This window comes from Rana temporaria, chromosome 2, assembly GCF_905171775.1.
Source record: "Rana temporaria chromosome 2, aRanTem1.1, whole genome shotgun sequence".
NCBI classification, from domain to species: domain Eukaryota; kingdom Metazoa; phylum Chordata; class Amphibia; order Anura; family Ranidae; genus Rana; species Rana temporaria.
The window spans coordinates 323,524,364-323,551,313 of record NC_053490.1 but is presented as its reverse complement, the minus strand read 5'-3'; positions in this window follow the sequence as shown (position 1 = coordinate 323,551,313).

Below are 26,950 nucleotides of genomic sequence, written 5' to 3'. Positions count from 1 at the left end.
CGTCAGTAGCAGCATAGATGATCGGTTCTTCTCCACCCATTACCTGGATGCTGTGTGAGGGAAAAATGGCCCCCACTTGGCTCCATAGCAATGCTTTTAAAGGGATTTTTTTTTTAAAATGACATTTAAATTATTTATTTTTTTATTGCATTTTAGTCTGTCGTATTACCTAATTGTTTTCTTTTATACTCGTTTTTTGATGTATTATGTCTAAGCATGAATAAAAACTATTTTAAAAGAAAATGCCTGTTTTTACTGTTTTTGAACATTTGGCTGCCATTGACTTCAATAGAGTTTAGCTTTTCTCCTGAACCAATAACTAATTTCAACAAACCATAACAAGAACATTTAAATTAAAGGGGTTGTAAAACTTCCTATGCATTAAGGTGAAAAAACACGACTACCAACCCCATGAATAAGTCACATGATGAAACATGTCGGGGGCGTGGTCATCTTATCACAATCTGAACTAACGTGATTTTTTGGAGTGTGCCGTTTTTTGAGCTTGCTGTGGAATAAGGAAGGAGTTTTTGGAAGATCACATACAGTTCGAGGGCTGTCAGTACTTCTAAAGCTGATTGAGGGTCCGCCGTGACCACTGGCTCACTGACAATGAATATTGGATTACACTTTTTTGATTTGGAGTGATTAATGCCTGGTTAAAGAGTTTGTTTGTGAGTGTATTATTTGAATATTTTACGCATGGTTTTATTAAAACTGGTTTACAGTATTACACTATTGTGGATTTTCTTTTATTATTTATGTGGACACAATTATGGGTTGCACTATTGTGGAACGGATCTCTTATCAATATATCTGAGTGGTCCTGGTTTAAGCTTTTACGCCAAACACGAGAGTGTGAGACCAATTGTTCTGGTGAGTGCGTTTTTCTGAAGGGTGGAGGATTCACTGAACACTGTGGTGTGGTGGAAGAAATTTGAGGAAGAAACCAACACTTATGAACTTTATTTTTGTCACTTTTTAAACACTTATTTTTTCACGTGTTTTTGATACATCAGTTATCCGCCTGATTATTTATGTATGATTATCTTTCACTTTAACGAGTTTATGATTATCATTACACTGTTATTTTGTGCATATATATTTATTCACATTTTTATTTAGTTTTGCAAGCGCTGCTTTATATATTCAGTCACTTATCTCCTTTAAATAGGTGTTAGTGCACCTTTATATAAATGTTGTCATAATTTCTTCTTTTAACCACTTGACCACTGGGCACGTAAACCCCCTTAATAACCAGACCAATTTTCAGCTTTCGGTGCTCTCACAATTTGAATGACAATTACTCAGTCATACAACACTGTACCCAAATGAAATTTTCATCCTTTTTTTCACACAAATAGAGCTTTCTTTTGGTGGTATTTAATCACCATTGGGTTTTTTATTTTTTGCGCTATAAGAGAAAAAAGACTGAAAATTCTGTAAAAAAAATAATTTTTCTTTGTTTCTGTTATAAAATTTGTCAAATTTAGTATTTTTTCTTCATTCTTTTGCATAAATGTGAAAGATTAAGTTACGCCGAGTAAATAGATACCCAACATGTCACCCTTCAAAATTGCACACGCTCGTGGAATGGCGCCAAACTTCGCTACTTAAAAATCCCCATAGACGACGTTGCAGGGTATTGTGGGGTATTGCGGAGTATTGTGGGGTATTGCGGAGTATTGTGGGGTATTGCAGGGTATTGTGGGGTATTGCGGGGTATTGTGGGGTATTGCGGGGTATTGTGGGGTATTGCGGAGTATTGCGGGGTATTGCGGAGTATTGCGGGGTATTGTGGGGTATTGCGGAGTATTGCGGGGTATTGCGGGGTATTGCGGGGTATTGCGTAGTATTGCGGAGTATTGCGGGGTATTGTGGGGTATTGTGGGGTATTGTGGGGCATTGCGGAGTATTGCGGGGCATTGCGGAGTATTGCGGGGTATTGCAGAGTATGGGGGCATTGCAGAGTATTTTGGGGTATTGCAGAGTGTGGGGGCATTGCAGAGTGTGGGGGCATTGCAGAGTATGGGGGTATTGCATAGTATGGGGGTATTGCATAGTATGGGGGCATTGCAGAGTATGGGGGCATTGCAGAGTATAACTTGTATTGCAGAGTATTGCACAGGGAGGGATGGATGGCTGGATCTGTGACTGCATGTGTCACAGATCCAGCCCGCAGCAGCAGCAGCAGCTGCTGCTGCTTCCGCTCTCTCCCCTCTCCTCTCTCACACTGTACCGTTCGGTACAGAGAGGAGAGGGAGGAACCGGCGTCATCACATGACGCCGGTTTGTTTACTAGTGATCGCTCCGTCATTGGACCGAGCGATCACGTGGTAAACCGCCGCTATCATCGCCGATTTACCGTGATCTGTGATCAGCCGGGTCCGGAGGACCTGGCGGTCACGGAGACTCCCGTGTGCGCGCCCCACAGGGCGCGCGGGAGCGCGATTCTGGGAGGACGTACATTGACGCCCTCCCAGAGTTAAGCAACCGCCTTGTAGACGTATTTTGTCTATAGGGCGGTTGTTAAGTGGTTAATAGCAGCAGCTAGTTATATTCATTATTCTCTCCAGTAAAGCGCAGTGGTGGTAGTTATCTGACGGCCTTTTTAATTACCCATTTGTTTACAATAAAAACTATTTGAAAAGAAAATGCCCATTACTGTTTTTTAACATTTGGCTGCCATTGAATTCAATGGAGTTTAGCTTTGGCACCTGAATTGTAGTCATGTTCTGCGAACCCATCTTAACCAAACCCTAATTTCAACAAACCATAACAAGGACATTTTAATTAAGCCTCTGTTTAGTTTCAGGCTGATTAAACTAAAGAACACTTGCATGTGCTTCCAGTGTCAATGAATCTATTGTATTTTTTCCTTTTTTTTTTTTTAAGAGCATGTGATTGCTTGTTGAGATTGCTCTTTGCAGGTAAAGAATTGTGCATTGTTGTTTACTAAGATATCAATTTGTTACCAGTGTGCAGTGGTTGTACACAATTATAATCTTGGCTTATTTGAAAAAAAAAATATCAGATTCTCTTAGTCAACACAAAGCTTTATTTTACACAAAACAGTAGCTATATTAATTTCTTGAACTTGATCCATGGTGTTAGTCAACGCAAAGGCTTCAGTGGATGAATTCCATATTTTAACTGTGTTTTCCAAGAAAAATACCTTTTAGGCTGAGTTTTATTTTTCCAACCCAAGGAATGACCTTGTGTCATCACGTTCCTGCATAGTGATCGTGTGTTTCTCTCTTCTGCAGATAAATGAAAACTATTTTCATTATTTCTGAAGTGGGAAATTGTAATTTCATAACATTTCTATTGAATTGCTTATTTTGCCAATATGCAGGGTCTCTTGGAAAGAGTTATAATGTGCAACAAGGTCACTGTGCAATTAAGTATATTTGGGATATATAGAAAGCTTTTCCTTTTAAAATGTTGTTATTGCTGAGTAATCTGCAGTGGAAAATTAGAATGTTTGTTGTTTATATATATATATATATATATATATATATATATATTACACACAAAGTCTAAATACTGCTCAAAAAAAATAAAGGAACAAAGCATAGCATTGTGTCGATTAAACTCCTGGGATATTAATCTGGTCAGTTAGGTAGCAGAGGGGGGGGGGGGGGGTTGTTCATCAGTTTCAGCTGCTTTGGTGTTAATGAAATTAACAACAGGTGCACTAGACAGGCAACAATGAGACGACCCACAAAACAGGAATGATGAAGGCCACTGAATATTTTTCCCACATTTTGCATTTGGCTAGGGTCAGTGTCACTACTGGTAGCATGGGGCGATACCTGGACCCTATCAAGGTTTCATAGGCAGTCCAACACCTTGAGGATGGCACATCAATATGTGCCATTGCCAGAAGGTTTGCTGTGTCTCCCAGCACAGTTTTAAGAGCATGGAGGAGATTCCAGGATACATGCAGTTACTCTAGGAGAACTAGACAGGGCAGTAGAATGTCCTTAACTCATCAGCAGGGCCAGTATTTGTGCAAGGAGGAACAGAATGAGCACTGCCAGAGTCCTACAAAATGACCTCCAGGAGGCCACTAGTGTGAATGTCTCTAACCAAACAATCAGGAACAGACTTCATGAGAGTGGCCTGAAGACCCGACATTCTCTAGTGGGCCCTGTGCTCACTACCAGACACTGTGGAGCTTGATTGGCATTTGCCATTAAACACCAGAATTAGCAGGTCTGCCACTGGCACCCTGTGCTTTTCACAAATGAGAGCAGGTTCACCCTGAACACATGTGACAGATATGAAAGGGTCTGGAGAACGTTATGCTGCCTGACCAGTTTGGTTGCAGGTCAGTGATGGTCTGGGGAGGCATAACCATGGAGGGAAGCACAGACCTCTACATGCTAGACAATGGCACCCTGACTGCCATTAGGTATTGGGATGAAATCCTTGGACCCATTGTCAGACCATACACTGGTGCAGTGGGCCCTGGGTAGGGATGAGCTTTGTGTTAGAGTCAAACTCATGTTCGACTCGAACATCGTCTGTTCGACCGTTCGCCGAATTTCGAACAATATGGGCCGTTCACGCCAAATTCGAGTAGCGCTTTATGGCTCATAATTCACTGCGTCATCGCAGTGCATTGCTGGCTGATGGTTGGCCAGGCATGCACTATGACCCACATGCTTGGCCAATCACAGCACCGTCAGTACAGAGAGCCGTAATTGGCCAAAATGAAGGGTGCCTTTGGCCAATAATGGCTCAGGGGAGTAGGTACATGCCCCACACTATATAAGGCTGCCTGTGTGTCGTGTGTTGCGGAGAGAGTCTGAGAGAGATAGAGATAGAGAGAGTCAGAGTGTCATTTAATTTCAGTTAGAGAAGACAGGCGATTGAGTTAGCTTTAGTCAGTATATATGTGCATCCTAGGAGTTCTGTGTATATATATATATATATATATATATATATATATATATATATACAGTCATGGCTGAAATTGTTGGCACCCCAGAAATATTTCCAGAAAATCAAGCATTTCTCACAGAAAAGTATTGCAGTAACACATGTTTTGCTATACACGTTTATCCCCTTGTACACGCAGCAGAGGGCCATCAATGAGTATCTGTGCCAATATGGCAGCAGGACAGGGTCAGGGGAGCTTGTTTTGTTTTTTTGCCACGCCAGTGGGTCATGATCAGGGATGCATGCACTGTCCTGTCACCATTTGAGGAGGCCACGAGGATGGTGAGCAGTGACAGTGCATGCATCAGTGACACTGTCCCTCTTGTCCACCTGTTGGAGCACATGCTGCGTGGAATAATGGACATGGCACTTGGGCCAGAACAGAGGGAGGAAGAGGAGGACTTTCTTACCTCTCAAGGCCCCCTTTATCCAGACAGTGTTCCTGCTGGCCTGCCGGTCACACAGGAAGAGGACGAGGAGGAGGAGAAGGATTGTGTCAGCATGGAGGTGGAGCCTAGCACTCAGCATCAGCAGCAGTCTTCAAGGGATCATTTACAGTCCCCAAAAACCCATGGACTTGTACGTGGCTGGGAGGAGGTGGCTGTGGATCATGTCGTCCTTAGTGACCCAGAGGACTCCGGACCGAATGCCTCAGCAAACCTACGCTGCATGGCCTCCCTGATCCTGCAAAGCCTGCGAAAGGATCCTTGTATTTGTGGTATCAATGAGAGGGATCATTACTGGCTGGCAACCCTCATTGATCCATGTTACAAGGGTAAGGTTGCGGACCTTATCCAGTCATTGCAGAGGGAGCAGAGAATGAAACATCTTCGGAAGGCCTTGCAGAAAGGTTTGCGCAACGCGTTTCCAGAGCCTGGGAGGTTACAAATTCCTGGTCCTGGACAACGTTTTGCTGAGGCTCTCAGTCACAGAAGGAGCAGTGGAGAAGGTGGCCATCTAACTAATGTGTTCAGACAATTTTTTAGTCTGCAACCCTATCGCCAGCATCTGATTCACATGGTGCAGGAATACCTAGGGGCAAGATCAGACTTGGACACCTTTCCCACCGAACATCCTCTGGGTTACTGGGACTTGAGGATGGATCACTGGCCAGAGCTTGCACAGTATGCAATTGAGCTACTGGTCTGTCCTGCATCCAGCGTTCTTTCGGAACGCACATTCAGTGCTGCTAGAGGCTTTGTAACCGATAATAGGGTGTGCCTGTCCACCGATTTGGTCGATCGGCTGACCTTCATAAAAATGAATCAGTCTTGGATTACCAGCTACCAAGCACCTGGTGCTGATGTAACCAAATATGTTATTTTTTTATGTGAGATTCCTTCAAGACTGCCTATGCTGATGCTGAGTGACTATCCTGTTATTCTGAGTGACTATCCTCTTCCTCCTCAATGTTCATGTTGATAGCTTGTAAGAACATTTTTGGTTCTGGGCACCGCCACCAGTGGCTAAGGCCCAATATTTCTGCCCCTGTTTAACAGAGGCGTGTAATTACAATTTTTGCTGCAATACTTTGCAGCAGGACTCATTCCTGCGCTCCAACTATAGTATATGTGAGTTGTTGCAGTGTTGTGGCACCAGCACCAGTGCCTAAGGCCCAATTTTTCTGCCACTGTTTAACAGGGGCATGTAATTACAATTTTATCTGCAATGCTTTGCAGCAGGGCTCATTCCTGCTCTCCAACTATAGTATCTGTGAATATAAACAAAGAAAAAGCCGCGCCACAAAAACAGTCTATTAGTGTACACAGTCTATGAGAGTGTAGTAGGTCCGTAATTGATGGAATGATGCTTGTATAATAATGAATAGGTTCGGATCAGTCCTGACAATGATGGCTCCTACAGTCCGCAACCCAGTGATGCAATATACAAAGTGACCATCCCCCGGAAAAGAAAAGGAAAGCCACTTACCAGAATGCAAGCAGTTAGGGCGGATGGCTATAACCCAGCCTAGGCCTTTAATCCTTGAAGTTTGCACCAGGAAGCCCTCCGTCCTCTGAGTATGATATTCTCAGCTCCACCGTATTTAAATGCAAACAAGAAATAAAACACACATAGCGTCATACTGGGACATAAATCCTAGCAATGGTACCTAAGGTCCACAACACCTAGTGACAACTTAGCATAAGTGACCCTCCACCAATAACAGAGGCAGCTTACCAGAAGGCAAACGGTTAAGGCGAATGGCTATGACCCAGCCTAGGCCTTTCTCCTTATAGTAGGGGGCCCTTCTTCCCCTCTGCGTGATGTCCTGGAAATGGTTAATTCATGCAGTCCACACCACCCCAGTGAACCTAATACATGGAGTGACCCTCCACCAACCAGAGAGGCCGCTTACCAGAAGACGAACGTTTCAGGCAGATGGCTATAACCCAGCCTAGGTCTTTAACTCCTTGCGGTGGGAAGTCCTCCGTCCCCTAAGCGTAAAGTTTTCAACTCCCCCGTTTAAGGTGTTAAATGAAGAGAAAAACGCACATAGCGTAACTCTGAGACAGTACTTTTAATTAAAAAGGTAAAATGTACTCACAATATGAGCGGATAAAACAGGTGTAACAAAATATTGCCGGCCGGCATAACAGGAGCCCTACTCCTTGGCGTGGTGACGTCACTGCGTGATCCTCCCAGACGCGTTTCGTCGCTATTGGACGTTGTCAAATGGGGGTAGGGCCATGCAGTAATTCACCTTCTATAAATAGACCAGCCGCCTATTGTGAACGGCTGGTATTGAGTCCAGGTACGCCATCTTTGATGTGGTAAACCCTGCCCATACATGAACAGTAAAAAAACCCTAGGAGGGACATTTCATCTTAGATCCTATATCGTGACCTGGATATTACCCGCCTCCATAACGGGACTGCGAAACATCTTAAAAAAGACCGGTGACGGGGGGAGCCCATGGGAAAACCAGCGGGGAGGAAGTTATGTCTGGCACCGGACATTCCCTCCACTAATACTCCACGTGAGCTCACCACCTCCATCTAGTGTCCATTAATGAGATAACCTCATCTCATGCAAAGCATGAAAGTAAATTAAACAGCACCAAATATATTCAAAACGGACCTCATCCAACCCCCTTATGGAGTCATTGAAAGCCTGTATTGTGTAGGATCTGGTTCTCTGGAATAAAATACACTACTCGCAAGTGTGAACCTACTCAAAAAGGTGAGAGGACATATTATAGTCCTCAAAACTGTAATTTAAACAGTGTAATACTCAAAACTATATTGGGAAAAAAAAAAAAAAAACATATGTGTGGGACAGTATAAATATACTTGTTCCCTCTCACATCTATCCACTGTCTCCAGTGCAAATCTTACTCGTGACTTCATGTGAATCAAACTAATTACTTAATTAAATTAATAGATGATCTATTAATTTAATATTCAAAAGAGCTTTATTGAAGAAAAAAAATATGCGATACAGACAAGCATAGCAATAAACGTCTGTGAAAAGTTACAAATGTATTGTGACCCGTGCAACTTGTAACGTATAAGTTACTTGTACATTTAAGAATGCATCATAAAACATTGTGAATGGCACACAGGGGTCCAAGTTTAACTCATAGCATAGATGTAGCTTTCATTTGATCCAAACCAGTTCAAACAACTATGATATCTATTATAACTCCATCAGTAGGGGTGATCTCTATTTCACTTAGTATATTAAACAGTCTGAGGTATCACCTTCAAGCTTGTCATCCAGAGTTAGCAGAAATAAGGTAGAGGAAGCCAGGAAAGAAGGTTAAAAGAAATTGAAGCAAAGAAGAAAGAAAGAGGTTGGGAGATAATATTTAGAAGAGGGTCGTCCATCCCGTTCTAACAGGAGGGTCTGATCCCTCTGCCCTAGTGTGACCAAGATCCGGCTCGGCCGAATCCACTCCTCAAGCGATATTGTCGGAGTCTGCTCCTGACATAAGTTTATCATATGCGCTAGAATATTTAAAGACAAGCCAGGTGCGCCATGTGTCATGAAGACTTTCAGCCGTGCCTCTGTCCTGTGCCAACGTGTCCTCCATCTCGTACACGTCATGGACTCTATGAAGCCATTCCCGTATGGACGGGACTCTGGAAGAGCTCCAGGAAAGTGGGATCAGTGATTTGGCCGCGTTCAATAAGTGTTTAGTCAAAGATTTCTTGTAGCGTGTCAGAGAGAAGGAGGACAGGTGTAGCAAGCAACATGCAGCATCTAGGTCTAGCTTAGTGTCTGTGATTTGTTTAATAATGTCTCTCACCTCTGTCCAGTAGGTGGCGATCATGGGGCAACTCCACCAGATGTGGAGCAGAGTGCCTTTATCATCTTGGCATCTCCAGCAGGCCTCGGATCTCTGTGGATCCCATCTGTGTGACCTTTCCGGTGTATTGTACCAGCGGGTCAGGAGTTTGAAGCTTGTTTCCTGCAATCTAGAACTGATTGAGCATTTGTGTGCCATAATACATGCATACCTCCATCTCTTCTCCGGGATATCCACTCCCAGGTCCTCCGACCATCTCCCCCTGTGTCCATCCGACTCCCCCCCTCCAGCCCGTTGTAGCCAAGAGTACGCCACGGAAGTCATTTTAGCCTGTGGAGAGTGTGAGCGGCATACTGATTCCATTTCGGTCAGTGGTCTTGTTAGGTTCGCAGAGTCTTTAAGTTTGTGTATGTAGCTGCGCAGTTGGAAATATGTCCAGAGCCTCAATCTGGGGAGATTGTTGTCAGATTTAAGAACCTGCCAGTCTTTGAGCTTATTCCCTTCGAAGCATTCGCCCGCTAGTAGAGGGTCTGACTGAGGAGCTGATCTAAGGGACGCATTGTCCACTCCTGGGGTAAAATCCGGGTTATCAGCTAGTGGTGTGAGAGGGCCCGGTACATCTGAAATGCCCTGTCTTTTAGCTATTGATTGGAATATCTCCAAAGTAGGCCCCGTGATAGGATTTTTACGTAAGGAGGTTGGGTATGCTACCTTTGGTACCCATGGGGAATGTTTAAGGGCCACTGGGCATATCTCTGCTTCCAATCCTACCCAATCTTTCATGGATCCATGACAGTGCCAATCAACTATTCGAGCCAGGTGTGACGCCTGGTAATACATCTTAAAGTCTGGAAAGCTTAGTCCCCCTAATTCCTTAGCTTTCATTAGGCTTGTTAGTTTGATTCTTGGTTTCTTACGATTCCAGAGAAAACGCAGTAGAACTGTGTTTAGGGAGATGAAGAAGCTTCGGGGGACCCTTACAGGGAGTGTGCGTATTAGATAGAGAAATTTAGGTAAAATTACCATTTTGACTATAGATGCCCACCCTAGCCACGAGAAATTCCCTTGATCCCATTGCTTGAGGTCTGCCTCGCATCCCCTCAGAAGGGGAGGGAAGTTTCTTTCAAATACATTTGAGAGATGGGGTGTAAGCCAGATACCAAGGTATTTGAGAGCATTGGTCACCCACCGAAATGGCGAATTGGCCTTGGCCAAAGCCAACACCTTCTCTGGTAGAGTAACATTGAGGGCCTCTGATTTTGTGTAATTAATTTTTAAATTAGAGATGTAACCCTAGTGCGAAAATTCTGCCAGTAAGCCGGGGAGTGAGAAGTGTGGGTTTGTCAGGAAAAACAAGAGGTCATCAGCATAAGCTGCGACCTTGTATTCGCAGTCCCCCACCCGGAACCCGCTGACAACAGGGTTGAGTTTGATCGTTCGGATAAAGGGCTCGAGAGATAAAATAAATAATAGGGGCGATAGGGGGCAGCCCTGCAGGGTCCCGTTCGTTATTCGTACTTTTTTGGAGAGAGTACCGTTAATACGGAGTTGAGCCGAAGGATTCTGGTATAGAGCAGCAATCCATGCAAGCATGTGGGGTCCCAGACCCACACGTCTGCATACCGCCAGCATGAAATCCCATGCGACTCGGTCGAAGGCCTTCTCCGCGTCCGTAGACAGGAGAAGGCCCTCGATATTCCTGACTCTCGCCGCGTGCAACAGCAGAAGCGCCTTAGAGGTGTTGTCTTTGGCCTCCCTGCCCTGCACGAAGCCAGCCTGTTCTAGCCCAATAATGCCGGGCAACAACGGGCTCAATCTCGTAGCAAGAATCTTGGCAAATAATTTCACGTCCAAGTTGAGAAGCGAAATAGGGCGATAGCTCGCGCAATCTGCGGGGTCTTTACCTTGTTTTGCCAGCACTGTAATGTGTGCCGAGAGTAGGTCCGGTGTCACGGCTCTGGGGGTAGACAATGAGTTCAGTGCATTCCCAAGGGGCCCTGCCAAAAGGTCAGTGAATGTCTTGTAGTACACTGCCGAGTATCCGTCCGGTCCCGGACTTTTACCCGACTTGAGTTGTGTGATGGCCAGTTTAATCTCTTGGGCCGTTATCGGCTCCTCGAGAAGGGTGGCATCCGAGTCTGGCAAGGTAGGCAGTCCACTCTTAATGAGGTAGTCATTTATAATCTGTGTTCTGTCCCCAGTCATGTCTTGTTGTCTATGTTGTGGTGGTAAGTTGTATAGCTTGGTGTAAAACTCATGGAACCTGTCTGCTATCGCCTCTGCTGTTACCACCAAACTGCCGTCCTCCCCCTTGATGCCTGCTATGTTGTTCACAGAGGAACATTCTCTGAGTGCTCTAGCCAAGAACTTGCCAGCCTTGTTACCCGACTCATAGTAGAGTCTCTTCTTAAAGAAAAGCATGCGTTTGGCCGTGGAGTCAAGTACTTGTTGTAAGTTCTTCCGCGCCTCGAGTAGTGAGGCAGCCGAAGATACAGAGAGGGATTGTTTGTGTAAGGTTTCTAAAGTGGCAATTTTAGTGACTAGTTGTTGGATTACTGCTTCCCTTTCTCTTTTTTTCTTTGCACCCAAGCCCATCAGGATCCCCCGAATGGAGCATTTGTGTGCCTCCCAGACAGATAGTGGGTCGGAACCCTCAGTGATATTGAGTCTGAAAAACTCTTTCAGGCCCTCTGTTACCACAGGAAGAGTCGCAGGGTCAGTCAACAGCGAGGCGTTAAGCCTCCAGGAGGGTTTTTTTCTGGAGGGGTCTGTCAGGTTCATGGTTAGTGATATTGGAGCATGATCTGAGAATGTTTGGGTGCCTATGTGCGCTCCGGTTATCATCTCTAGATCGCGTTGTGAAACAAATAGGTAATCTAACCTAGCATATTTAGAGTGCGGAACAGAATAATGTGTATAATCGCGTCCCTCTGGGTTGAGAAAGCGCCAGGAATCAACCAAATGTAGGGACTGTAGAAGGAGCTTAAGATGTTTCAGAACTTTGTACTTGATGCACGATTTCCCATTTGATGTGTCGGCAAGGGGACATAGGGGCACATTAAAGTCCCCCCCATTATAACACAACCTCTGGCAAACCCACTAAGCTCCTTGATGACCTTTTGGCAGAATGTTATGTGGGCCTTGTTAGGAAAGTACACATTCGCCAAGGTCACCTGTGTAGGCCCATATGAACCCTTAATGAAAATATACCGACCCCCCGGATCGCAAAGTTGCTCTGAAACTTCAAATGGGGCGTCTCTGTGTACCATAATCGCCACCCCTTTCGATTTTGCCTCGCTGTTTGTGGAGTGGAATACTCTAGTGTAGGACGGGCTGGAAAGTTTGGGGATGTGGTGCGTCTTGAAATGAGTTTCTTGTAAGAACACAAAATGTGGCTTACCCTTTTTAAGTTCCCTCAGCAGGGATGTGCGACGTTCAGGTATGTTTAAACCCCCTCACATTGTGCGACACCACCAATGGGTGGGTCCTCAGCGATGAGTAGGCCATGATTGGAGCTTCGGACGGAGGAGGAGACGTTCAGAGGGCCGAGCCCGGCCGCTGTGACTGCACGCAGGGAGGAGAGAGACAAAAAGAAGGGCAAGTCAAACAACAAAAAAACAAAAAAAAAAAAAAAAAAGGAACAGTGACACTAATGCTGCACACAAATGATCAACCACTATGGCACTGTGATGACTCTTATCTCCCAATAGGTTAGTGCAATAAAGTAAATTTCTGCTAAAGAAAAAAGAGAAGGACAGAAAAGGGGAGGTAGTATGAAAGATAGGAGAGAACAAGAAGTACAGAAAAAAGAAGCTGTGAGTATCTACGGTGTATCTCCACCAGGGACAAAAATGAACACTATCCCCGGATGGAGAAGACCACCTATGTAGTAAGGTGCAACTAGTGACCCAGCCGGGTCACCAGAAGCCTTGTGGGGCAGAAGGGAGGCAGCGACAACAAATGTCAACACCGAACCAGCTGCCAAACAGTTATGAACGAGTAAAATTCAACCAAATGAATACACACACAGCCCTATTAAGTAGGGCTCAATCTATCGTAGTGCGTACTAAGAATACCCAGCCCATCTCCATGTGCTCATGGTGAAATCACCACGGGACATGGGGTATGGACATGTGCTTCAGTTTAAGGCTAACTACCGCAATAAACATATATACACTTGCAGGAGCGTGCAGATGATCAGTTTCCCCCCTCTCGGGTACCCCCCCCACCCTCGCCAGGCCCCCACAACAGCCAAGGAAATGACCTCCAGGATCCGCAAACTAAAAGTACCAAGGTGCTTCCGCATCAATAAGGCCCAAGGCAACTTCCCATTATCAGGTGGAAGCCGCGGCCAAATCACCCCAACAATGTCCCGCGGCCACAGGTTGCCGCCGCCGTGTCCCTGCAACAGCTCTCCCATTATGACTAGGTAATGCCCTGCTGGGTGTTATAACCTTACGTGCGAACTACATACAATCCAGTGCCTGGGTCACACATCTGAGTGTATGCCATACAAAGAGCCACGTCCAGGGCAGGGCATAATGCAAAATATAATGTTGCGTCCCCCAGGAGAATCACTCTAACAACCGTGCGTGTAGGGAGCAGAACCTTTTATCTCGCCCAACCTCAGCGTGTAAAAGGGAGATAAAGCAGGGTTGTAAGGGGGCCTGGTTCAAAGTCAGCTAAGGAGCAGGTCGGCAGCAGCATCCAACAACAGAGCCGACCCGGGGAGGGGGGGGGGAAGGAGCACCGGAGAAATCCAGGAAGGGCCTCAAGGGTGAACCGCAAGTGCGGCTCAGGGAATCATCACATTACCATTCACCAACTCAGATCATGTTCAGCTCCCTCGGACCGTCTGCTTGCCTTCTCGGGGTGCCGGTCTTTGATCCACCGCCTCTGCCATGTTTAGCTCTCTTTGTCAGCCGTGTATCTGGGGTGGAGAGGGGCGAATCCGCAGGGCTCCGTTCTGGTAGAGGGTGTAGGAATTCCGCATACCATTCTGGCAACTCGACCAAGTCCAGCCCTAGGGCGTTGCAGAACTCCGGTAAATCAGCGGGCGTGCGGAGCATGTGTTGGTGTCCATTAAAGGTGACCACTAGCGCGAAGGGGAAGCGCCAAGTATAACGCATGTCTTTCTCTCTCAGTTTGTCCAGGAGGGGGCGCAGAGCTCTTCTGTTCCTCAGAGTTATGGGAGATAGATCCTGGAACAGTAAAATGGTCGCTCCATTATAAACTATGTGGTCATTCCTCCTAGCTCTGTGCATAATCTCCTCTTTCAGGCTGAAACTTTCCATACAGCAGATAATGTCTCTCGGGGGGGCCCCGTCAGGTCCTCTGGGTCTGAGAGCTCTGTGGGCACGGACAAAGCCGATCGGTGCGTCCTCTTGTCTCTCTAGTAGGCTGTTAAATACGCTGCTCAATGTCGTTGCTATCTGGTCTGCGTCCACGGATTCCGGGATCCCCCTGACCCGCACATTACACCTCCTTCCTCTATTATCGAGGTCTTCGATGTGTCTGTTCATTTCAATAAAGTGTTGTGCGTGCACCAAGGTTGCTTTCTCTACCCGCAGTATAGCCTTGTCTCTGCGCTTCCCTTGAGACTCTGCCGCGGCCATCTTTTCATTAAGTACTAACATGCTAGTCTTAAGGTCCGTTATGGCGGCTGAGAACGTGGCCTTTATGTCCGCAGCGATCATGGACATGTCAGCGAACGTTAAGGGTTGGTCCGATGCTGACTTACCCCGAGCCAGGCTTTCAGGGGCTGATTGTGAATCATCACTGTAGTCCTCGTCGTGGCTGGTCGGCGCCATCTTGGGCCTAGTTGCAGCGCCGCGTCCTGCGGTCCTGGGTTTGAAAAGTTCCGCTATGTTCTGGGCGGAATAGGACACCGAGGCACGTCTCGGGCGAGATCGCGGTGTGAAGCAGGTCTTTTTGCCAGGCATTGGGATGCTTTGTGCCGGGTATTCAGCTAGATAGGGCTGTGTGTGTGGAGGAGCTCGCTCAATATGCTGCCATCTCCGTCGCCTGCCAAGCCACGCCCCCGATCTATTAATTTAAGTAATTAGTTTGCTCCTGTTATGCCGGCCGGCAATATTTTGTTACACCTGTTTTATCCGCTCATATTGTGAGTACATTTTACCTTTTTAATTAAAAGTACTGTCTCAGAGTTACGCTATGTGCGTTTTTCTCTTCATTTAACACCTTAAACGGGGGAGTTGAAAACTTTACGCTTAGGGGACGGAGGACTTCCCACCGCAAGGAGTTAAAGACCTAGGCTGGGTTATAGCCATCTGCCTGAAACGTTCGTCTTCTGGTAAGCGGCCTCTCTGGTTGGTGGAGGGTCACTCCATGTATTAGGTTCACTGGGGTGGTGTGGACTGCATGAATTAACCATTTCCAGGACATCACGCAGAGGGGAAGAAGGACCCCCTACTATAAGGAGAAAGGCCTAGGCTGGGTCATAGCCATTCGCCTTAACCGTTTGCCTTCTGGTAAGCGGCCTCTGTTATTGGTGGAGGGTCACTTATGCTAAGTTGTCACTAGGTGGTGTGGACCTTAGGTACCATTGCTAGGATTTATGTCCCAGTATCACGCTATGTGTGTTTTCTTTCTTGTTTGCATTTAAATACGGTGGAGCTGAGAATATCATACTCAGAGGACGGAGGGCTTCCTGGTGCAAACTTCAAGGATTAAAGGCCTAGGCTGGGTTATAGCCATCCGCCCTAACTGCTTGCCTTCTGGTAAGCGGCTTTCCTTTTCTTTTCCGGGGGATGGTCACGTTGTATATTGCATCACTGGGTTGCGGACTGTAGGAGCCATCATTGTCAGGACTGATCCGAACCTATTCATTATTATACAAGCATCATTCCATCAATTACGGACCTACTACACTCTCATAGACTGTGTACACTAATAGACTGTTTTTGTGGCGCGGCTTTTTCTTTGTTTATATTTCCTTGTGATTCACACGCCAGCTGCTGCCTAGGGTCAGGGGTGGGGGGACATTAGCGCGGTTTTTGTTTTGTATAGTATCTGTGAGTTGTTGCAGTGTTGTGGCACCAGAACCAGTGCCTAAGGCCCACTTTTTCAACAGTGGCATGTAATTACAATTCTTTATATAATATTTCACATTTCTGCAAAGTACATAGGGCAGGCCCCTACTTTCAAACATCCGAATTTCAAACAACTCCTACTTACAAACAGAGAGAGACAACAGGAAGTGAGAGAAAATCTACCCCCAGAAAGGGAAATTCTCTCCTGTAAGAGTTAATATGGGAAAAAGGTGTCTCCTCTCCACTGATGCTTTATCACTAATCAATGTTTCCCTAAAAACCCCAAATTTTCAAAACCCAATTATCATTGGGACAGAAAGTGAGGTGAAATCTTCTGAAAAGATGCACAGACAGCAAAACAAATGTTACAGGGGTGATAACCCTTCCCTTTGTTTTCCAAAAAGCTTAAAAATAGATTTTGTGGCTGGAGCTTTACTAGAATAATGTACCAGATCAAAATTTCAAACAGATTCTGGTTAAGAACAAACGTACAGTCCCTGCCTTGTTTGCACCACCTGTATACTGCTGTTCAGAGTATATAGGGCCTGGGGGCCCCACACATTTTCTTTTTTTTATTTGGGTGTGGGGTTCCCCTTAATATCCATACAAGACCCAAAGGGGCTGGTAATGGGCTGGGGGTACCCATGCCATTTTTCTCAATGATTTTCATCCATATTGCCGGGACCACATGACTTTTACTCCTTTAGAAATGTAATTTTGTGCAGGGACAGTTCTAAACATGGGAAACATGTACCACTTTACAGGCATACTATAGACACCCCCAGGCACGATATTTAAAGGAATATTTCACTTTTATTTTTTTCACTTTAACCACTTAAGGACCACCGCACGACTATATACGTAGACAGAATGGCATGGCTGGGCACATGGACGTATATATACGTCCTCTTTAAGAGCCCAGTCGTGGGTAGCTGCCGGTGTCCCGCGATCGGGTCACAAGAGCTGAAGAACGGGGAGAGGTGAGTGTAAACAAACCTTCTCTGTTCTTCTCTGTGGCAGTGTCAGTGATCGTCTGTTCCCTGATATAGGGAACAACGATCAGTGACATCACACATCCAGCCCCGCCCCCCTACAGTAAGAAACACACATTAGGTCACACTTAACCCCTACAGCGCCCCCTAGTGGTTAACCCCTTCACTTCCATTGTCATTTTCACAGTAATCAGAGGATCAGAGTAATCAGAGTATTTTTTTAGCGTTGTGAAAATGACAATGGTCCCAAAAATGTGTCAAAAGTGTCCGATGTGTCCACCAAAATAATGTCGCAGTCACGAAAAAAATTGCTGATCGCTGCCATTAGTAGTAAAAAAAATATTAATAAAACCATACCCTATTTTATAAACACTATAAATTTTGCGCAAACCAATCGATAAACGCTTATTGCCAAAAATAGGTAGAAGAATACGTATCAGCCTAAACTGAGGAAAAAAATATGTTTTTTATATTTTTTGGGGGGATATTTATTATAGCAAAAAGTAAAAAATATTGATTTTTTTCAAAATTGTCGCTCTATTTTTGTTTATAGCACAACAAATAAAAACCGCAGAGGTGATCAATTACCACCAAAAGAAAGTTCTATTTGTGGGAAAAAACAACGCCAATTTTGTTTGGCAGCCACGTCGCACGGCCATGCAATTGTCAGTTAAAGCGTCACAGTGCCGAATTGCAAAAAGGGGCAAGGTCCTTAACCTGCATAATGGTCCAGGTCTTAACCGGTTAAACATCATTAAAATGACTGCTCCTGAAAAAACTGCAGTTTTTAAATCTTTTTTTTTTGCATTGATACATGTACCCTGGGGCAGGACCCGGGTCCCCAAACCCTTTTTAGGACAATAACTTGCAAATTAGCCTTTAAAATATGCACTTTAGATTTCAAATGTTTGAGTCCCATAGACTTTAACAGGGTTTTAAAGTTTACACAAACTTTCGGTCCGTTCGCATGTTCTGGATGCGAACCAAACTGGGGGGTTTGGCTCATCTCTATTGCCAAGTAGATCAAATTAATTCAATATCCCTCAGAGCTATGAATGGGCCAGCCTGAGTCACACTGAGAGCAGTATTGAGTAGGGATGAGCCGAACACCACCCCCCCCCCGTTCGGTTCGCACCAGAACCTGCGAACAGACCAAAAGTTTGCGTAAACTTTAAAACCCTGTTAAAGTCTATGGAACTCGAATGTTTTAAATCTAAAGTGCTAATTTTAAAGGCTAATATGCAAGTTATTGTCCTAAAAAGTGTTTGGGGACCTGGGTCCTGCCCCAGGGGACATGTATCAATGCAAAAAAAGTTTTAAAAACTGCCGTTTTTTTCGGAAGCAGTGAATTTAATAATGCTTAAAGTGAAACAATAAAAGTGAAATATTCCTTTAAATTTCGTACCTAGGGGGGATATAAAGTATGCCTGTAAAATAGCGCATGTTTCCTGTGCTGAAGGAAAAAAGTAATTTAAAATCACTCGCGACTATAATGAATTCTCGGCAATTGAATTTGTGGGTCCCCCCAAATTCAATTGCCAGGCCCTTCAGGTCTGTTATGGATATTAAGGGGAACCCCGCCGTCAATTAAAACAAAATTACGTGGGGCTCCCCCCAAATTTCCATTCCAGACCCTTCAGGTCTGGTGTGGATTTTAAGGGGAACACTACCCCAAATAAAAAAAAAATGGCGTGGATTTCCCCTAAAAATCCACACCATACCCCATATCCGAGCACGTAACCTGGCCGGCCGCAGAAAAGAGGGGGGACAAGAGAGCTCCCCCCTCCTTAACCGTACCAGGCCACATGCCCTCAACATGGGCAGGATGTCCCCATGTTGATGGGGACAAGGGCCTCATCCCCACAACCCTTGCCCGGTGGTTTTAGGGGACCCCCAGATCCCGCCCCCCATGTGAATTGGTAATGGGGTACATTGTACCTCTACCAATTCACTAAGGAAGTGTAAATAATAGTAAAAACACACACACACTGTGGAAAAAGTCCTTTATTAAAAAATAAATCCACTCTCGATCCCCGCTCCAATGTTGTCGGTATCCAGCGACGGCTGATCTCCTCTCCGCCGGAGTCCAGCGATGAGAAGATCTCTTCATCCAGGTCCGCGATCCAGAGCGCACGCATCGCCGGCCGCCTGTCTCCACCGGGGACAGCCCAGTTAATGACGTGGCTTGAGCCAGTGACAGCTCTTATACTGTATAGGTGAGGCGGGGCCACCCGTCATGTGACCCCACCTCCCTCTGACACAAGGTAAAGCCTGGGCTTCCCCAGTGACGTAGTCAGAGGGTGCGTCAGAGGGGGACGGGTCAGAGGGGGACGGGTCACGTGACGGGTGGCCTCGCCTCACCTATATAAGAGCTGTCACTAGCTCAAGCTCATAGCCATGAGTGATTTTTAAATTACCTTTTTTCCTTCAGAAATGACACTTTGTGCAGAGACAGTTCTAAGCACGGGAAACATGCACTATTTCACAGGCATACTAGACACCCCCCCCCTCCAGGTACAAAATTTAAAGGAAAATTTCACTTTTATTGTTCTACTTCTATTATTAAATTCACTGCTCCCGAAAAAACTTCAGTTTAAAAAAAAATTGCATTGATACATGTCCCCTGGGGCAGGACCCAGGTCTCCAAACACTTTTTTGGACAATAATTTGCATATTAGCCTTTAAAATTAGCACTTTAGATTTCTCCCATAGACTTTAACAGGGTGTTCCGCAGCTTTTCAAATTTGCCACGAACACCCCAAATTGTTCAGGCAATGTTCGACTCGAACTTGAAGCTCATCCCTAGTATTTAAATTGAATCTATCCTAAGATCTTAGATCTGCTTAATTCCCATGGGCCCTATTACTTGTAAGTGCACGTTTTCTGGACAATGTAGCAAGCGTCATTACTATTTCTGTTCGGTATCATATATCCAGCTTTTGGTTCATGCAAGCAGGAATCTAAGGCCACCTACTCTCCACTCTAGTACCAGACTAGTCAGCTCTCAGTGTCAAGGTAAACTTTTTTGTATGCAAACTGTTTTAACCTCTCTGCAGTCTCCCATGGAGTGTACAGTATTTCTGAAGATTTGTTCTGGGAAATGCATCAAGAAACTGTTACCATGCTAATATTTAATGATTAGTTTTGGATTCTGGAAGACTTTTTTCTACTTCTCAGAATTTAATATATAATATAATATGCAGATATGGGAATGGTTAAAAATAGTAAATATGGGCATACGGTATATCATATGTCAATACCAGTTATCATTTGTATACAGAAACTATTGGGAGCACCAATGTACTTTACTTTATATAAAATATACACCTTAAAATATATATTTAGTTTTTTATAGATAGATATATGTCTCCTGAAGAACAATGCTTAGGGGGTGAGCATTCGCCCTTTAAATGTAGTCCCACAGCCTATTGCTCTTTCTCATGATATTGACTTCCAGGGGCATCCATAAACAGTACAGTAAAAGTAAGATAGAAGACTGTGTGGTCATTTAATTACTATTGTTGCCTCCCATAACAAAGAGAAATAACAGAGAATCTGTACTCTTACTAGAGAACTTGGACAGTTGTATATGTCTCATTGAGGTGCCACTGCACCGACCGGACCCTGGCCCAGTCAATCTTACAAAATTGATTGTTAGGTACTTTGCTGCCGACTAAGAATAAATTCTCTACACCGTACCTCAATGTTTATAAATAAAAATAAAATAAATATAGTGTATAGTGTCAATTGGAACACCCGCTAATGGGAGTGTTGTACCTTTGAAATGACACAGAAATGATATACTTTACCGACATATAACCATACAAAATAGTTATAGATAGATTGGTTGACAAATTAAATGTTACGTAGATTTAAAAAAATATTTTTGCTACATAAAAGATTGAATATAATTTGAAACACCCGCTAAATGTGAGTGTAATACCTTTGAGCGGACACAGCAATGATAAGCCTCCCCTTAAAATCAATAACCTTGTAAAATGACAATAATACAGAACATCTGTATTTCACAAATTCAACCGTTACTATACTGCAAGTAAGTAAGTGGTTGACAACGTGAAATATAATTAGACGTTTGTTATATCAATTAAGTGGAAACTATGCAAATGAAAAATGCTGAAAATTGAATATTTTAGAGACAAATATACAAGGAGGTTATTGATTAGAGAGAATAATTATCAATTGTATAATACTCAATGAATCAATATTTAAGAGAACACAAATGAATGTAAGGTAAAAATCGCACAACATAATTACACGTTCCAAAAAGGCTACTGGTCTGAATTGCTGGTTACCAGAGTTTTTAGAATGGCTGCCGTGTTTTTCAAGATGGCTACTCTTAAAGAGGAATTACTTCTTGCAACCTCCGAGTTCCAAAGCATAAGGTGTCCAGGAATCTTCATGAATGTAGACGTGTGAATTGATGAATGGAGTGTGTGTGTGTGTGTGTGTGTGTGTGTCTGCGTGTGTGATTGAGTGTCTTTGAGTCTTCCTTCTCCATGGCACCTCACATTATATATACCATCTGGGACAATAAGCTCATAAAATTATAATAAGCACAGCCCAGAAGGTATGGCTTCTTTTCCATTGGTTAAAAAAAAGCTAATTAACTCTTGTGAATTCAGGTAATATCACTTTCAACCACTAGGCATGTCTGAGGGCAGAAGAACATGTTCTGAATGATCTGTTAAAGAATATTTTCATAATGTATATCTGTCTGTATATTGGTGCTGATGAATATATATATATATATATATATATATATATATATATATATATATATATATATATATATATATATATATATATATATATATATATATATATTATTCTGGAACTCGTAACCGGTACAATATACAATACACTCAGTATAATTTTGATTAATCAATATCACATAAAATGATTATCTATATGAATGTATAATTCTTGTATATCCTACGAATACTTATTTATCTAGGTAAAACACAGGCTATATGTATATTTTTATACAGTTTTATAGTCACAATTCATATGTATTTCATAACACTGATTGGTATCTTAAAACAATTCTTACTTCTAATTTATTCTACATCAAAATATTATATTTTTACCTTACTTTCCCTTACCTTTGTATCTATGACCTGGAATCTAATATCATATTTGAATGACTTATAATCACAATGTATTTTAAAATATCCCTGAGTAGACAGGATTATGTCCATAGGCGTGAGCAGCCTATTGCATTAGGGTGTGCACCCCAAAGCTCAAACAGACAAAAGTATTGGGACGCCTGCCTTTACACGCACACAAACTTTAATGGCATTCCAGTCTTAGTCCATAGGATTTAATACTGAGTTGGCCCACCCTGTGCAGCTTTTAAATTTCTCTTTATTAATCTTTTTTCAACAATACATACATTACAATACAAAAAAATAAATAGATACAAATTATTTAAAAACACTGATAGTACAAACAAACATAAACGGTCTCAATATAACCCCTTCATAAAATTTGACTAATATTTATAGTAATTGTTATTCTTATAGTGGAATATCCCCTTACCCTATGTACATTATCCCTAATCCTATGTCCCCTGACTTCTCGGTCCAAAATAGACAAAGTGACAGACAATAATAGATTAAATGAGGATAGGGATAAGAGAAAGAGGGACAAGACAGGGCCAAAGATGTAGGAAGAAGAAGACGAGGGAGAGAGAAATACTGGGGAGAGGAGCCTTGTCTCCCTCGTCTTCCCCCTCCATCAAAGAGGAAGAGAGAAAGAGAAGAGCCTTATGCCACGCAGATTTTAGGCTGCAGTCGGCGTTACGATGTTCCTGAATCAGGAGCATTCGTAACGCTGGCGCAAGTCAGCAATTGCGCTGCGTAACTATGGTTACGCAGGCGCAATTGCTCTCTGAATCCGGGCCAATGTGTATATGAGAAAAAAAAAAGTGATATCTAATTAAAGTGTACATTACTTTAGGAAGGCTTTCCTATCCAAGCCCATATATATGATGGGAGTGGAGAGAGCTCAGTGAAGGAGGAGAGCGACATTGCAGTGAAGTCAGTAGCAGATCACTCACCTCTGATCACTGCAGGACTTTCACTCATTGCATTCAGCTCTTGTTCAGGTTTCTCCCCGCATGGGAGCTGCTTCATCCTGCACCCAGGGCCATCTTAATAGCATTGTGGGCCCCTGGGCAAAGTAATGCATTGGGGCCCCCACAGGCCTGCACTACCACTCACCAAATGCAACCCATTTAAAAAAAAAAGGGTCTGTGCTGCAAATAGGTAAGGGGTATAGCGTGGCTCCCTCTCTGGTGGTGCGGGTACAGGGGTATAGCCTGGCTCCCTCTCTGGTGGTGCTGGTACAGGGGTATAGTGTGGCTCCCTCTCTGGTGGTGCTGGTACAGGGGTATAGCCTGGCTCCCTCTCTGGTGGTGCTGGTACAGGGGTATAGCGTGGCTCCCTCTCTGGTGGTGCGGGTACAGGGGTATAGCCTGGCTCCCTCTCTGGTGGTGCGGGTACAGGGGTATAGCCTGGCTCCCTCTCTGGTGGTGCGGGTACAGGGGTATAGCCTGGCTCCCTCTCTGGTGGTGCGGGTACAGCCTGGCTCCCTCTCTGGTGGTGCTGGTACAGGGGTATAGCCTGGCTCCCTCTCTGGTGGTGCGGGTACAGGGGTATAGCCTGGCTCCCTCTCTGGTGGTGCGGGTACAGGGGTATAGCCTGGCTCCCTCTCTGGTGGTGCGGGTACAGGGGTATAGCCTGGCTCCCTCTCTGGTGGTGCGGGTACAGGGGTATAGCCTGGCTCCCTCTCTGGTGGTGCGGGTACAGCCTGGCTCCCTCTCTGGTGGTGCTGGTACAGGGGTATAGCCTGGCTCCCTCTCTGGTGGTGCGGGTACAGGGGTATAGCCTGGCTCCCTCTCTGGTGGTGCGGGTACAGGGGTATAGCCTGGCTCCCTCTCTGGTGGTGCAGGTACAGGGGTATAGCGTGGCTCCCTCTCTGGTGGTGCGGGTACAGGGGTATAGCGTGGCTCCCTCTCTGGTGGTGCGGGTACAGGGGTATAGCGTGGCTCCCTCTCTGGTGGTGCGGGTACAGGGGTATAGCGTGGCTCCCTCTCTGGTGGTGCGGGTACAGGGGTATAGCGTGGCTACCTCTCTGGCTTCCCCCAGCACAGTCCTTTCTTTTACTCTTCTATTATCAGTCAATTCCTCTGCTTTCTCTTGGTTACAGGCCCCCCCAGCAGAGTGCATGCATGCTGGGGGGCTGAAGCCTGCTCTCCGTGGACACACCTGGGGCCGCCAATCCTCCGGGACTACATTTCCCATGATCAGTGTTGCCAACCTACCAGACTGAAATTCACTGACGCGAAATTCAATATTTGCTGGCACAGCCACGTTTTTACTGGCATTTTCTAAAAGTTACAGAATTTGTTTTCCGTGCAAATTTCAGTACTTAAGCTACAGACAAGTACATATGCAGTTAGTACAGTGGTTTAAGACAGATATTAAGGTAAAAAAAAAAAAAAACATATTTCTTATGTTATTTTTGATATAGTAAGGATGAGTTATTGTAACCCATCAGATTGTCACCACTGGAGAGATTTCCCCCTAATTTCTGTTTAATAGCCACCAGAGAAAGTGAGGGGGAATCCCGGGTAGCCACCAGGATCACAAGAATGTATGTCCCCAATTCTAAAGACCTCCTGTCTCCATCCCTCCCTCTGTTGCAGATGCCGCCAGCCTCTTCACCCTCCATCACTTCCATCCCTCTGTTACTCTATCCCTCCTTTCTTTCATCTTTCCATAACTCCATCCTTTTATCTTTTACTCCATTCCTCCCTCCATCATACTGTCCATCCAACAATCCTTGTGCCCTATATCCCTCCACCTTTTCTATCCTCCATCACTTTCATCCCTCTAGTATTCTGTCTCTCCCTCTTTCTTTCTTTCCATCCCTCCATCCTTTGCTTCATCATTCCATTTCTGTGTCTTGCTCACATCCCTCCATGCCTTGCTCTGTCCCATCATCCATCTCCCTGTCACCCAATCTATACCTCTATTCTTTAGGGCTCTTTCACACACACGTCGGTTTTCATGGACTTTGCTTGCTCAGCAGGGATCGCTTTGTTGAGCCCCGCTGAGCCGACAGGTCCGTCTCTGCTCACTGTGGAGAGATGGACCTTTTAGAGCTCCGCTCTCCTCTATGGGGGATGGGATAAAAACAGATGCGCCTGTCCGTTTTCATCCCATCTGCCAGAGGGATGGAAAATAGGGTTTCCATCCACCTGGAGTAATGGATTTGGATGTCAGCGGACATGTCACCGCTGACATCCGTCACTCCATAGAGATGAATGGAGCGTCCGATCAGGTCCTCCTGAAAAACTGACAGACAGACCTGAACGTGTGAAAGGACCCTAACTCACTCCTCATTCTTTCCATTTCTCTGTCCATCCACCTCCCCCAACACTCCACTACTCTTTCCATTATAAACAAATAAAAAGACTCCAATGCACTTCCACACCAAATCTGCTCACTACTTACAAAAAAATATATGAATAAACACCTTAAGACCATCAAGCATAATAATAAAATATATAATTATCATACATTTCATAAAACACACTATATAGCACTTTTAATCTACAAAACCAGCCTGATCTGTGATATTGCTCATGCCTCCCCTCTCCTGGCATGCTGGGATTTGTAGTGCCACAGCCTGACACATGAGGTGGTCATACAGGAGAGGAGGCTGTGCCTGGTGAGCAGATAATGGGTAGGGACAGGTAGGTGTAATAGAGATTGGGGGAGATCTCAGAAAACATGCTCCCTTTAGAAGCAGAGCAGTACACAGCCACACATAAAAACGATCTTGTGTAACAGCAGGAGCCTGCTACACAGAGCCCATCCTCCTCTCCCCCTCCCCACTAAGATATGCACACAGTCCTGTCAGTGGCCTGTTGTTCAGCTAGCTTACCTTAGGCTAGGCTGAACTCGTCCTCCACTGCAGGCTGCATGGCTCCACTCCTCCCCCTCTCAGCCTCTCCTGTGAGGAACTTGAATAAGGCGCGCTGAGAGAACGAATTTGAAGGGAAGGACAGCCCCTTGTTCACCCATTGGCCGAGGAAGCAGCTGCACCGCCCCCTGCTGCCTACTCAGCCAATGGGTAGCTAAAGCTCACCGTGCACTGTGTGTGTCAGAGGCAGAGGGGAGCGATGTGACTGCCATACAAATGTAGCTTGCGGCATGCGGGAATAATGACAACCCGCACATGCCGCGGCCATTCCAGGACTCATCCCTGATTGGGAGGTATGGATTAGGGTGTGCCTGGGCACACCCGGCACACCCCGTGGGCACGCCTATGATTATGTCTTTCTAAAGTGTTTGAAATGAACTTTGGACAGACTCAATGAATATTTAGATAAGGGTTTAGCTGTACAAACAATTCCTAAGTCTAAACAATGGGTTTCGTTAGATATCAGCATAGATGGTATGATTTTCAATAAACAATTGCCCTACACATATAACCAAAGTGTAATAATTAATTGTAGGAATATTAGGGACATTATGATATTAATTTTAGAATGTCCATATACATGTGACTGGTGTCCTTATGGTGTATAATTAACCCGGGTGTTAATTATGCCATTGTCTGGGGAAAAGCTGAGTCAACATTGGGTGCTGTACTGAAGAGATAATCTCATCCTTTGAAAC